Genomic DNA, 16,135 nt, shown 5'->3' on the forward strand with positions numbered 1-16,135 from the left:
CAAGATTGAATCAGTAATAAAAATCTTTTAACAAAGAGAAGCCCAGGACTAAATGAATTCACAGACAAATTTTATCAACTATATAAAGAACTGATACCAACCCTTTTGAAACTCTTCTGAAAGGTTGGAGAGGAGAAAATTCTTCCTAATTCATTCTATGAGGTCTGCATCACCTTGATACCAAAGCCAGACAAAAACAGTACAAAAAGAAAACTACAGGCTAATATTCCTGATAAACATAGAAAAAATTTCAGCAAAACACTAACAGAGTCCAATTGAGCACCAAAAAAAGAAAAACATCCATAATGACCAAATGGGATTTATATTAGGGATGCAAGAATGCGTCAACAAACTCACATTAATAAATATGTTACATCACAGCAACAGAATGAAAGACAAAAACCATATGATTTCCTCAATAGAGAGAAAAAGCATTTGATGAAATTCAACATTCCTTCATGATAAAAACGTCAGCAAGTTAGGAAAAGAAAGAACATATTTTAATATAATAAATCCCATTTGATCCTGCAATCCCATTACTAGGCATCTACCCAGGTTAAAAAAAAAAAAAATTTATCCTAAGGACATTTGCACTAGATTGTTTCTCACAGCTCAATTAAAAATTTCCAAAATATGGAAACAACCTAAAGCCCACCAAACCAGGAATGGATTAACAAGCTGTAGTCCATGTCTACCATGGAATACTATTCAGCCATTAAAAAAGATGATGACTTTACATCTTTTGTATTAACCTGGATGGAGGTGAACACATTCTTCTTAGTGAAGCATCACAAAAATGGAGAAGCAAGAATCCAGTGTACTCGATTCTAATACGAAGGCCGTAGATGATCTAATACAAGGGGTAGAGTAGAGGAATGAGGGATTGTGGAGAGGGGAGGAAGGAGTGAGATGGGGGTTCATTCATGGTGTATGGCACACCTCTTGGGGATGAGACACAATTATAAGAGTGACTTTACCTAACAACTGCAATCCATGTAACCTATTTCTTTGTACCCTCAATGAATCCCAAACAATAAAAACATGTTACATTTTGCAAACGCACAGCTTATCATCATGGTGAATGGAGAAAACTTGAAGGCCGTTCCCCTAAGGATCAAAATAAGACAAGGATACTCACTTTCACCACTCCTATTCAACATAGTACTAGAAGTCCTAGCCAGAAAGCAATCAAGCAAGAGAAAGAAATAAAAGACATTCAAATTGAGAAAGAGGATATTCCTCTTACTCGTGATTTGACCTCATATCTAGAAAAACCTAAATATTCCACAAAAAACCTCTTAGATTTGATAAATAAATTCAGTAAAGCTGAAAGATACCAAATCAGTGCATAAAAATTGGTAGCATTTCTACACAGGATTAATGCTCTAGTCAAGAAAGAAATTAAGAAGGCACTCTCATATACAACAGTTACATAAAAAATGAAATGCTAGGAATAAATTTCACCAAAAGGTGAAAAATCTCTACAACAAAAACTACAATATACTGATGAAATAAATCGAAGCTGACACAAACAGAAAAACATCCCATGCTCATAGATTGCAAGAATTAGTATCTTTAAAATGACCGTATTGCCCAAAGCAATCTACAGATTCAGTACCATCCCTATCAAAATACCGATTTTCATATGGAACCAAAAAAGAGCCAAAATAGGCAAAGCAATTCTCAGTAAAAGGAGCAAAGCTAGAGGCATCCTATTGCTTGAATTCAAAATATTTTAAAAGTCGATATATTAACAAAAACAGAGGCTTGGTGCCTGTGGCTCAAGTGGCTAAGGCGCCAGCCACATACACCTAAGGTGGCAGGTTTGAATCCAGCCTGGGCCTGCCAAACAACAATGACCGCTGCAACAAAAAAAACAGCCAGGCATTGTGGCGGGTGCTTGTGATCCCAGCTACGTGGGAGGCTGAGGCAGGAGACTCGTTTGAGCCCAGGAGATGGAGGTTGCTGTGAGCTGTGATGCCACAGCACTCTATCCAGGGGGATAGCTTGAGGCTCTGTCTCAAAAAAGAAAAGGAAAAAAACCCAAAATGCTATTGATATAATCGTACACATACAGACCAAGGGAACAGAATAAAGAATCTAGTGATAAAGTCACATACTTAAAGCCAACTTGGACAGCCACATGCAGATGAGTGAAACCAAACCCCCATTTGTCACCAAAATCAACTCAAAATGAATTAAAGCCTGAAATGTAAGACCCCAAACAATAAAAATACCAGGAAAAAACCTAGGGAACATGGTCCTGGACATTTACCTAGGCAAACAATTTATGATTAAGACCTCAAAGGCACAGGTAACAAAAACAAAAATAGATCAATCTTAGTTAAATTACAAAGCTTCTTCACAGCAAAATAATCAACAGAGTGAAGAAACAATCTGTTCAATGGGAGGAAATACTTGAAACTATTCACCCAACAGGAGACTAATATCCAGAATTTACAAGGAACTCAAATCACCATTAAAAAAAATACAAACGACTCCCTGAAAAAGTGAGCCAATTACATCAACCAGCATTTGTCAAAAGAAGATATGTAAATGGCCAAACGTTAAAAAAGACTCAATGTCACTAATCATCAGGGAAAAGCAAATTAAAACCAAAATGAGACAGTGTCTTACTTCAATTAAAATGGCCTTTATTAAAAAGTGAAAAAGCAATAGATGTTGGCACAGAATTGCTGAAAATGAAACACTTAATACACTGTTGGTAGGAATATAAATTAGTACAATCTTGATGGAGAACAGGACAGAGATTTCTCAGAGAATTAAAAGTAGATCTTCCACCATTCAATACAGTAGTCCCACCTCTGAGTATCTACCCAAAGAAAAAGAAATCATTATATGAAAAAGATACCTGCAATTTCATGTTTGTAGTAGAACAATTCACAATTGCAAAGATATAGAATCAACCTGAGTACTCGTCAGTTGATGAGTGGATAAAGAAAATGTGGTAATACACCATGGAATACTGCACAGACATAAAAAAGATTGAAATCATGTACTTTGCAGTAACTTGGATGGAACTGGAATCATCCCATGTGAAGTAACTCAGAAATGGAAAATCAAATTCCACATGTTCTTACTCAGAGGTAGAAGCTAAGCTATAGGTACACAGGGGTATACAGAGTGGTACAGTGGGCATTGGAGACTCAGAAAAATTAGGTTGGGCAGAGAGTGAAGATAGAAAATTATCTATTGGATATAATGTACATTAGTAAGATAATAGGTAAAATAAAAACTTATATCACTGCTATACATCTATGTTACTAAAACCCACTTGTACCCATCAATCTATTGAAAAGAAAAAAATGTATATAGGTGAGGAACAGAACACAATTACCAAATACCTGTTAAGGCCATGATCCAAAACCCACTAACCCTGCTCCTTGGTTTTCTGTCATCAGACACTTAGGCTCTGAGGCTCCTCCCTATTTTCACTGCTGGCATAACAATTTCCATTTTAATGATAAGAACATTGGAAATCTGCTTTTACCCATTTTTGTTTCTAGCCTATCTTACCTTTTCTTTTCTAGTTAATGGTACAACAAAGAAACTAGAATCTATTTCTTTCCAAGGTACCAGATATCATGACTTTGTTTTGTATTTCTTTGCTGGTATGCTTTTCTTTTTCTTTTTCTCAGCTATACTTTCTAACAGCAGTCAGGAAAATTATTATAGTGATTTTACCATTGCTTGTTATCTGTGAACAAAATCATGGAATCCTTTCTGCAAGACATTATCTGAACTTTCCCTATAATTGAGTCAAACTAGGGATTTCTTCAACTACAATTTGAAAAGCCCATGGTCTGTCATTGTCCCGTATTTTTTATTTTCTTACTTTATTCAGATTAACTGAAAGATAATGATGCATTTTTTCCCTCTTAATGGTCTCAGATTATTTCTGCCAGTTGGCTTATGAGTTAAGGTTGTGGAAAATACTATCAAGTATAATCTGGCCATAGTCTCCAACAGGCAAAAGTATAAAAAGTTGGTCCCAATATAAAGAGCACATAGTGCCATCAATGATGCTTTCTACCTAGTCTGATCCAATTCCTTGGTACTCTAGGTACCTGTGGTCACTCTAGGTACCAGTGACCAGGTACCTAGAAATTCTCTGAAGCCAGGAAAATTAAAATACTTATAAAATTCATCTGGGTTGAGGTGACATGTTCACTAAGTCTACAAAACTTTTCAGATTACAGCATTCTTATAAAATAACCTTTCTTTCTAAACTACTTCCAAGCCAAGAACTATAGTTTTCTTATAAACAAATTAAAAGAAATCATCAGAAATTTGAGAAAACAGTCATGCTTAAAAGCCATTGCCCTTCAAATGCCTGCAATCCTTTCTAAAATCTCCGTCAAAGTACATGTTTAAACAGTCTCGATTAAAATAGTGCCCAACAACTCTAATCGCTTTATAATTGTAGAGAAACCACTAACAACATACATGTGTTTTCCTTACCAAGGAAGAACGCTGGAGTTCAAGAATATAAAATTCTGGGATGAGGGATTTGTGGTAAAAGGGAACTGTGCTTAGACTTCATATTATACAAATCCTCACCATTTCATTTCCAACTAGCCCTGCCAGATCTTGGAGTAAAGAATCAAAGCTTTGTTCTCTCATTAGGGCAGGCTTCACTGATTGTTTAATGATGCCCTCTTTTATTTTTCTTTCATTATACTTTCTTCTTTTCATAAAAGATTTATAGTTTACTGGAATTTAATATGAAATCTCATCAATATTATTGTTTCATGTCTTAATATCGAAGATTACCATGTAAGAAAAGTTCTGTCCACTACAGGACCTTTAGAACGCTTATGTTTTCATTAATGAAATGGTTGCAGATGCTATGGCAAAAATATTCTTCCTTCAGTGGCTGGCAAAAAGATTGTCAAGGCAGCGATGAGCTGATTCAAACTTTTGAAAAGGAAAAAAAAGTAATCAAGAGCCCGTACGTTCCTGGATTTTAATTTTTCCTTCATTAAAAGCAAAATTTCAGAACAAATGAAAATGCTTCCTTCGGGTTTAATTAATCATTTTCATGATTAATTTTTCTCATCCTGAGGAAGGATGAGAGAGTATGTGTTTACAGTCATACATGTTTTCTTTTACTGTCCACAGAAGTTTGAAACCACAACATAAGGCCAAGAGTACCTTCCTGCTGATTAGGAAGGACACATTTGCAGTAGAGTTGTCTGTGCAAAAATCACTGGCGTCTCTGAAACAGCCCTCACGTCTTTAAAATCAATCAAGCAATCGGTGGGAATTTACTATGCGCCTTGACCCACACTCATCTCCATAGAAGCAAACACACAATCCTTTGTCCATGAAGGAAGTGAGGAGGAAATATGACACATATGAAAAACAAGAGAATAATGACAAGTCAAAGAGTCAAAGAGCTGTGTGCCCAGAAAGCATTGTGTTGACCCAATTTACTTTTCATGAATTAGATGCTGGATTGATGCGAGCAGTCTGCTTTGAGGGAATTCTAAGAAGCAACTTGAATGAAATTCACTGCATTATTTATTATGAAGTTGTTGCAGTCATCATTTGCCTTAAATAAATAATCTGAAATTCATAGAAATAATAAATTAGGAGATGGTGTGAGATACAGATAAAAATGCTTGTGGGACACTTCCCTGGCAGGGGAGATTCGATGATCATGAAGGTGGTTTTCCCAGGGTGAGGCTCATCCATTGAACTCCAGATGTGGGGACCCCTGCGATGTGGGAAACTCGACTGCATAATTTGCAGTAGTGGGGGACTGCGTTCACGCTTTTCCCTATGGGGGAAAAATGCTTGTGGGGTTAGAGAAAGGTGAAGATATTCCAGAAAGTCTTTTTGTAAGAGGTAAGACTTGAGTGGAACCATGACAAAATAAGTTATGAACACAAAAAGGGCATAAGAATAGTCGAGACTGAAAATATCGTCGTTTGTACATTAATTTAACATTAACCTATGTCACAGTATGTACCAGGCACTGAAAATACCACAATTAAAAAATGGGCAATGTTTCTGTCCTGGGGGAGCTTATAGTGTAGTGAAGACATACAGCTAGCAAGATAAGACCATGAAATATTTAATTCGGGGTACTGCTTTCTTTCCTGCACTTCCTGGTTATAATATCAAGCAAAACCAGAGTATTTATACCTCCTAGATGAAAACTAGGATTGTTATGGCATGAAGAGAAGAAAATAAACAGCAAAGATTAATTATTGTTTTTCTTTTTGATTCTTTCCAAGCCAAGAAAATCAAAAGAGGCCCTACAGGAGGTGGACTATAGAAGCTTCTCTCTCTCTTTCTCTCTCTCTCGTACACACAGACACAGAGGAATAAAATAGACTAAATGAGGTTTGTCTTTGCTGAAGGGAGCAAGAGGTGGTGAGCTGGTACTTCGAAGGAGACCAGCCAGGCACTGGAGGGAGTCCAACAGAGAGGATTGCTAGTGAGAGTGCCAGCGGCTGCCAGTGGTCAGGACCCTGGTGCTGTACTGGCACCTATAGACCTCTAGACTTCGGGCTGAGAATGCCCATTGGCCCTACAGAGGATTCAGCTATTCTCATCATGGTGACAAAAGGACACTGCACTGACAGCTCCTTTTCCACAGACCATAATGGATCACACACCTGAAGGATGCCTCTATCTCACCTGGGAAGAAGCTGAGACTCTGAACCACTCAGGACACTTTTAACCTCCTGCCACACTTGAAAGGTGTGAGTTCTTGAATCCTCAAACAGGGGGGTGACATGGAAGGGAAGATCCCATCACTAGGTCTTGGTTGCCTGAGGGGTGGGAAAAACCATTCTTTTTTTTTGGCTGGGGGTGGGTTTGAACCCGTCACCTCTGGCATATGGGGCTAGTGCCCTACTCCTTTGAGCCACAGGTGCCACCTTAAGTGCTTTTCTTTTTCTTTTTTTTTTTTTTTTTGGGGGCTGAGTTTGAACTTGCCACCTCTGGCATATGGTGCTGGCGCCCTACCCTTTTGAGCCACAGGCGCCGCCCAAACCATTCTTATTACAAATACCACACTCATACACTCACGTGAACATACATAAGGCTAGAGAACAGATAGATTCAGATCCAAATAAAATTTAATACTGGGAATTTTTAAAAATTTACCTTACAATGCCTGGGAATGTATATGGGGTAAAGAATAGTTGCTCAAACTTAATCATAAGAATCATCTAAAACATTTGTGTAGAATGCTAGTTTCCAGGCACCCACCCTGCAGTATCTGGTTCTGTAGCTCTGTCCTCGCCTGGGAATCTGTTTTTAACCTGAGTCTCATGTGATTTTCATAATTATGTATGTCTGAAAAAGATAGTTTCATCAAGTGTGGCCTAAATGTTACACGTCCTCCCCTTCAGCACCCTCACAGACCTCACCAGTGATCTGGGTACGTGCTGAGGAGCCTGCACACAGTTCTGGATTCTATGCCACTGAGTTGCAGGCAGTCCCCACCAATCTCTCAGAGTGGCCATGTGGGAGAGGACACAGCTGACATATTAGCCCTGTGTAAATTAATGAGTGATGGACTCCTGATGTAAAATTTGTAAGGGAGGCATTGAGTGTGTCAACCCCCAAACGGTGCCTTGTGCTGTGGGGCAGGACACCCTCTTCTACTGGTGATGACTCCAGTTGTTGTGATCTGAAACTTCCTTTCCTGCTGGAACTGGCTGAGTCTAAGTTAAAATCTGTTTCAGGCTATAGAGAAAGTTTCACAATATAGTTGCAACAGAGAGCATTTTGATAGAGCTGAGGGCTTTATCAGTGGAACCATGGAGTGGAAAGGGGTTCTGCTGAATTTACCGACGTGATTTCTCCTTTTCTTTCCAATGAGACTTTTCATATAAACAGGTGCTGCTTTGCCTTTCCAATTAGTCTAATAAATTGGTTCTGGCTCAGCACTGAAGTTAGATAGACTGCCCATTCAATCCCATTCAACCACTTTGCATCTGTCTGTGTAACCTTGGGCAAATTTATTAACTTCTGGCTTTCTACTTTTCCTTCTGCAAAGTGGGGCTAAGGATAGTACCTAACTCATGGGTCATGTGTTAGGACTGAACTAGATGATGAATATAGAGCATCTAGACTGGTGACTGGCAGGTCATGTTGTCTCAAAATGTCAAAACTTATGTCACTATTCCTAGTCCAAAAACATCGTTGCTGTTAAAATCCAACCACTTGATGGTGTGTGTCTGTGTCTGTGCATGACTTTGTTACCTGGGCTGTTTGTCTTACGAGGCTGCCTGTCTAAAAGTCTAGACTGTGGAATATTTCCTAGTTCATTCTATCTAAACACCCTCATAGTATTTTTTTTTTCTATGATTCACTATTTAAAGGCATTTTCATAGGGATTTAGCCTGGCTTAGGGGATTTCTCTGGGATACTTGTTAGTGTACAAAATGTTTTTACCCAGCAAAAATACTAAGACCTACAGCGTGAGTTTTCTTCATATATCCCGAAAGTCAAATGGCCACATGTTGAGTCTCTTCCTTGCCAAAGCATTTCTTGAATCTAGGACTGAATCAAGTCCCTCTAATATATGACCCAGTCACTTTTTTTGAAAGCACTTCACAGTTTATAATATATTTTCTATTCTTTCGTGTGATTATTGGCTTAGGAGCCATGTTCCCTTTTCCCGTTCCATTTTAAACTTAACTGTAATGGACAATGTATCTACTTTGCTCACCGCCTCGCTTTCAGCATCAGTCGTAATGGGCATGAGGGAGACAGAGCAGGTATTCCATGGATATTTGTTAAGTGCCGGGGATCCTGTTAGCACGCTTACCAGATCCCCAGGGATCCTGTCAGTGTTCCTGTGTGTCCCTTCCCTGGCCACGGTGTGCTTTTACTTCTAATCGCCTACACTGTGAGAGACTTTGGGAGACCCCACCTGGAACATCTGGAGCACTTCCCCAGATATTCAGCAGTCTGGAAGTCCCTGAGCCATCCTTAACAAACAACGAAATCTGTGAGATCTGAAAGACCACCTCCCCGACCTTGAAGAAAAAAAACTGTGAGGTGTGAGGCACATTCGGAAATTTCTCTTCAGGATCAGGCTTAAGCCAGCCTCCCTGAGACTTTGCCTGGAGCCACATCCTTGTGTGACTCCTTCTCCACCCTCATCTGCTGGCTGCCTTCCCTTCTGAGTTTCTTTTGCGTATCTTCGATAAATCCTTTGCACACACATTCTTGACTCAGGGTCTGCTACTGAGGATCTCAGCCTAAATCACTAAGTAAATTGAATAAACCGTTTCTAGTATGTAGGAAATCTTATCTCAATTACTGTGTCCTTCAAAATTTATAAAGAATAAGGGTAGGGGGGTAAGGATTGCATTGTGTGTGTTCCAACAGACTCCAGATATCACCCAGAGATTCATCAGAAGATTAGGGATACAGGAATAACTCCTTCTAGGGGTAACAAATAACTGTGTACAATGAGGGCAGTAGGAAATGGGAAGATGATAGGGGCTTTTGAGGTAGAAAAGTGAATCTCTTTCAAGAGCACCTTCAATTTGCTGATACACAATATACTTGAGAGCCCTGATTTTCTTGGTAAATGGGGATTTAAAAGCCTTGGCCTTTAGCCAAGTCATGAAAAAAAATGCATATTTTTCTTAGGTGTGCCTAAGCCGTTTTAAAAAATACTTTGAAAAGCTAAGCAATAAAAATATGGGTGGAAATGACCAAAGAAATTTCAGCTTTGTAACTGTGAAGGCTGCGTGTAAAGGACAACAGGGATATTTGCAAGCTGTCAGAAAAGACTGGGGTGTGCACGAGTGTGATTATTTCAGTGTGAATGTTTGCAGGGATTATGACCATGTTAAAGCAGTGTATTTTTGACAGCAAAAGAAAAACATAGAATTTCTTTAATATGAAGCCATTTTGAATAAAACCATGGAAGATTTTAGAGGGATTATGCAGGAACTAAATCACAGTAGTGCTTATTCCCATTACCAGGACAAGAATGAGAAATAAGATCCCTACATATGCATTTATGTATGGCTACATATATAAAAATATTCATTTAAATGAAAATGTCAAACGTGACTGTCTGCAGTAGGCATAGTTAAAATTACCCATCATAACCTTAGCATTAGTAAACAAATTTCCCTGGCTTAAAACACTTCTTTATACATGCTAAAGAATTTGGCACTACTCCAAATTTTAGCTAACCTGTAAAATATTCTATGGGAATGTTATTTTCTCAATTCTATTGTGCTCTTTCTAGTCTGCTCCTTTGTTCTGTTAATCTTAATGTCTATGCCATCCTGCCTTCATTCATGAAGTTTTATAACCAATCTTAAAATCAGGTAATCCTATCCTCCAACTTTGTTCTTTTTCAGAATCATTTGGCTATCATAGGTCATGTATATTTCCTTCGGAATTTTAGAATCAACTTGTCAATTTCTATAAAAAGCCCACAAATATGTGTATCTTACTTTTAAGTAAGAGCTTTATAATTGGGGTATTGATAGCATTGTCATTTAATATGACTGTTGAGACGGTTAGTCTAATTCTATCCTCATTTCTCTCATTCGTTCATTGTTAGCCTTTTTCTCGCCATTTTTCATTAGTTCATTTTATCTTCTTTGTTGGCTTATTGGCTCTTAAGTCATTGTTTTGTTATTTTAGTTGTTACTTGAGGCTTTATAGTTAATCTATCACAATCTACTTCCGGGTGATGTTACGTGACTTTACAGACATTTTAAGAAGCTTACAACAGTATATTTTAATATTTCCTTATCCAGCCTTGGTATTATTTGGTGCATTTTGACGTATTATCATCTGTTATAAACCCCATGTATATTATTACTTTTGTTTAAATCACCAATTATCTAATAACGTTAACTTATAACATAATCTTGTGTATTTACTCATATTGATGCTTTGAATGTTGATGAACATTCCTCCATGTTTCCAGGTGGTATAGCATTTTTCTTCTGCTGAAAAGACTGCCTTTCACATTTACTGTGGTTCTTTTCTGCTTTTTATATGTTTGACAGAGTCTTTATTTTGCCTTTGTGTTTGGAAGGTATTTTCCCCGGGCATCGTTCTAGGTTAACATTTTTTTCTTATGGATGCTGGGCTCTATCTTCTTGCATTATTTCTGATAAAACTTCTGCTGTGTTACTGTTCTTTGTTTTCCTGTACATACCATGTCTATTTTTTTTCCTGGTTACTTTGAAGATTTTCTAGTTATCACTGTTTTTGAGCCATTTTATTGTGATCTTCCCTCTCTTTCAGGAACACCAATTACACAGGTAGCAGGCTGCTGGAAGTTGCTTCATAGCTCACTGAAACTTCTTTGGTTTATGTTTTCTCTATGTGTTTAGTTTTGAATAATTTCCATTACTATGTACTCAAGTTTACTATTCTTTTTTTCTGCCATGTCTAATTTGATGTTTATCCATCCAGTTTGCATTTTTGTATCACATCTTATAGTTTTCATATTTAAAATTTTGATTTGGTTCTTTTTATCTCTCTTCCATGTCTCAATTTAACATTTTGAATATATGGAATGCAGTTATAACAACTGTTTGACGGTGCTTGCTTGCTAATTCTGACATCTGTGTGAGTTATGGGTCAGTTTTAATTAATTTGTTTTTCTTCCCATTATTGGTCATATTTTCCTTCCTTTTGCCATATCCAGTAATTTGTACTAGATTCTAGAGATTGTGAATTTTACCTTCTAGGGATAGATATGTTTTTTATATAAATACATATATACAGAAAATACATTAAAAAATACATACATTCAAAAATAATTGAATGTATATTGCATATACATATATATATATGTATTCTTATGCTTTGTTACAGGACATAGTTATCTGGAAACCACATGATCATTTTGGTTGTTTCTTATAAGACCCATTATGCAAAACCCAAGCCATGTTTAGTTTGGGGCCAATTATTTCCTAGTACTGAGGCAAGACTGTCTAGTAAAATACTAGCAAACTGAATCTCACGGCATATGTAGAAAATAATCTATCATGACCAAGTAGGTTTCAGACCAGAAATGCAAGAATGGTTCAATAAACATATATAAATAAATGTAATTCACCACATGAACAGAAGCAAAACAAAGACTATATGATAATCTCAATAGATATAGAAAAATAATTCGACAAAATCAAGCATGATTTCCTGATAAAAACCCTCAACAAACTACACATAGAAGAAACATATATCAAAATTATAAAAGCGACATAGGACAAATCCACAACCAACATCATACTGAATCGAGAAAAGTTGAAAGCATTTTCACGAAGAACTGGAATAAGACAAGAGTCCCCACTGTCACTGTTTCTATTCAGCACAGTGGTGCAAGTCCCTGCCAGAGAAATCAGGCAAGAGAAAGAAAGAAAGGATATTCAAATTGAGAAAGAGCTCAAACGATCACTTTTTTGCTAACAATATGATCTTGTATCTACAAAACCTCAAAGACTCCATCAAAAGACTCCTGGAATTGACAAATAAATTCAGCAACACCTTAGGTTAAAAAAAAAAAAACAACAATGTACACAATTTATAGAATTTCTATACATCAGTAACAGTCTAGTTATGAGTCAAATCCAAGTCTTAATACCATTCAAAATAGCTACAAAGAAAGTAAAATACCTAATCAATGAGGGAAAGATCTCTCCAGAGAACTACAAAACAGTGAGGAAAAAAATCGCAGATGACACAAATGAAAACACGTATCATCCCCACAGACCGGTACAATCTAGAGTTCTCTTTCTATGAAACTCTTTATTTCTCAGTACTCTGTCTTGTAAACTTTAGTTGCCTTAGTCTTCCTGGACAGTCTGCGCTGTTTCTTTAACTCAGGGAGTTTGATGATATAGACTTGTTGTTCCCTGTCTGTGCCAAAAACCAGGAAACTCTCAAGGCAGTAATCTTGGGCAGTCAGAGTCCTCATATTTCACATCGCATATTTCAGGGGTAACTGGTTTTTTTTTTCTTTGATATCTAGTGTATTAAAAATCAATGCTTCATATATTTTCTTCATTTTTTAAAATTTTATGTCAGGCAATAGGAAAAATTCAGTCCCTAACCATCTATTTTGACCAGAAGTTGAAGTCCTAGCATGGTATTTAATTCAGATTTAATCTCCATTTTCCAGGTATGAAAACTAAGGCTTAATTAAAGAAGATAGATAAGTGAATCAACATTGCACACTTGGTAAGGGGTGTAGCCAAAGTGTAGAATCATGTTGTCTTGACAGTCTTTGTGTTTTTTCACAATTTTACTTTACCCTAATTCTTAGGTATTTGAAATCTACACAGGATAGAGAGCTCATAATGCACTTGAAACACAACATTGTATTAGTAAGAGACCCTCATTCTCTAGCCATACCAGTTAACACAGTATTTACTATAGGTCTGTGGGTGCTTTTTCATTATCAAGGCCCCCTGCAGGAGTTCATGACTTTAACTAATTTTCATATGTATTACTCCACAATGCAGTGACATCCTCTTCTAACTGACCTTTCAAAAATGAATAGTCCACTGTGTGTATATAAAAAGCATTGTTCCATCAAATTGTTTCACCCTTCTCTTTGCCTTCCCGGTGCCCAACGAATGAATATGACCAGAGGAAATTCGCCATCTGCAACACCACACATGGCTCCTTTGCTACAGTGACTGGGAGACTACAGCTCTTTCTGTAGATTTTAGAGAAAGTATGCTTCCATACGGACATACAGAATTGTGTACACAAACACATTGGTTGTATTAACCTTGGTCTTTTAGCCTCTGTCAGCAAAGGCAAACTGATGTCTCACCAAATAGTCTCACTTCTTTCTAACCCTATGGTTTCATTGTTTTACTGAAATCTATAAAAAGTTATGCTTTTTTCTGAAATTACTGGAGTTGGCATTTAATCTATGCTTATTCAAAAGTTGGTATTCTTTAGGAGCCTTCCTGATATATATTTCATATAAGATATATATTAATCACATGACTATATTATTGTCATATACTGGTGAGTGAGACAGAGGAATTTCCCTTCTGTTTATGCCATTTGTTAGGTTTTTGGGATCTGTGAGAAATGAGCGAGATTTAGGAGATGTTCAGCTAGAAAATGGAGAAAGGTGGAGATTCTATACAACTAACAGAGTTATAAACTGCTAGGATATTTGTGAGGTTACCATCGATGTGACCTCTTTTAGAAATATAACATTGAAGGCATTTCTTATTAATACGAAAAATAATTGAATGTATATTGCATACTACTTGGAGGAAGAATTTAAACCTCGTTCTGAAAGTAATTGAATTAGGTTACTGTCTTGCTGAGTGACTTTTCAAACATTTTAATTTCTATCTGCAGGAGGTTGGTTGGGGTCTTGTCATTTGAAATATCTAGTTGTAAAGGTGTTGACAGGCTGAGAAATTTCTCCTTGGTTTGACTTAATTATATGTTCTTTTATTCTGTAGGTTGTTATTTTGAAAGATACTGAGCTGAACTTGGATGCATTGATCAGACAAATTCATTGAAGTAATTTATTAAAAGAGAAATGCATGTACTTTTTAGATTTCAGGGGCAAATAAGGTAAATAACTTAATTTGGAATTCAGTGGAGTAGAACCAATGCCTCCCATCATCACTAAGACTCATTTTTTAGACTGTGAGCTACTGCATATGACTGGGGATAGTTCTGTGTGCTGAATTAATTCCAGAGCCTTGAAGATACAGGTCAGTGAACACACAGAAATTCTTTTGGTTCTAAAAATAATCCCAGTATCTTTTCTTTCTGTATGGTGCTTCAGTTTTGAAAACATAAGACCATATTCTTAAAGGAGTTTATAACCCAGCTAGAGAAACAATTATATATATATATATAGAGAGAGAGAGAGAGAACAATTAAGTACTGAACTATAATTCAGATGATCATACAGGCAATAAGAAAATAGAAGGAAAAATCTGTATAGAGTAGTTGAAAGCTTTATGTAGAAGATAATTTCTCAGTAGAGACAGGTGAAGAGAAAAGTTCTCACAAATGATGAAAATCGGCATGGTCAAAGGCAAGGAGTTGGAAATAAGAGTAGAATACAGGAAGGGAAGTGACAGTGAAAAGATCCTGTTTGGGGTCTGGGAAATAAGCTGCTGTCAGTTGATAGATGGCCTAGTCAGCCAAACAGAATTTATGTCTAATACCAAAGATAACAGGAAGCCACTGTAAGCTTTTGAGATAAGTATAGTTTTACAAATATTAGCCTTCAGTAAGGCTGGTAAGAGACCAGCCTGAGACAAGTATTAATAGTTCAAGTCAGGAGAACTGTGTCATTGCTATGGGAAAGGACCAGTTAATACTCTGAAGGAAGAAATAGGGCTTGAATGTTCCACCGTTTACTGTTCTTCACAATTCCCATGGAACAAGAGCAGGCAGTGGAGGACAGAAGTGTGTATCTGTCCCTTTCTCTCACATCATCTTGTGTAGATATCTTTCTCCTCAACCTCTTTGGATGTCCTCTATGTGATCAACCTATCTTTCTCCAAGAAGGAATAAAGTGAGGCATAGTATTTAAATGCTTCAGTGCTGGGACATGGGTACTCTCTCCATAGAATAAAAATTCCACATGATACAAGTGAGAAGCTAGAAACAATCGTGACAAAATGGGGGGAAAAGATTATTTAGAAAAGAAAGGAAAGCAATAGGGTGTGGAGAAGAAAAATAAAAGAAAACAGCAATGAAGAGGGAGGACAAGAAGCAGAATGCCCATCTCCTCAGAGTGTGGGTTGCCTCAGACTCAAAGTGCACCTTCATCTGCCAGAGGAAGGACCTGGCCTTTTCTTGAGGAAACTGGTATCTGAAGAGGTCAAATGACTTGCCCACGATTTGATGGCTAATAAGTATTGGAGAAAGGATGGGACACAGGTCTCTAACTCCTGCTCCAGGTCTTTATTCCAGCCCCCACATTTGCTTCCCCAGAAAGAATTTGGAGTTTTATACTACATGGTGTTAGGAACTGCCTACTTTGGGCCACTGCATTCTTGTCACTTAATTGGGCTGTCCTGGATCATATTTCTTTTAAATGCAAAAGGTGAAGAACATATAAACTGACAAGAAAAGGCACTACAATAAGAGAGAAAGGAAAAAATTAGTA

At 37.2% G+C, this 16,135-nt stretch overlaps 1 pseudogene; it reads left to right on the forward strand.

Annotated features, from left to right (window-relative positions):
- Nucleotides 1–5,652: 5,652 nt before the first annotated feature.
- On the forward strand, nt 5,653–5,806 carry LOC111723947 (annotated as a pseudogene).
- Nucleotides 5,807–16,135: the final 10,329 nt, after the last annotated feature.

The sequence above is a fragment of the Otolemur garnettii genome, unplaced genomic scaffold (assembly GCF_000181295.1).
Source record: "Otolemur garnettii isolate 467f Iridium unplaced genomic scaffold, OtoGar3 scaffold00017, whole genome shotgun sequence".
Classification (NCBI taxonomy): domain Eukaryota; kingdom Metazoa; phylum Chordata; class Mammalia; order Primates; family Galagidae; genus Otolemur; species Otolemur garnettii.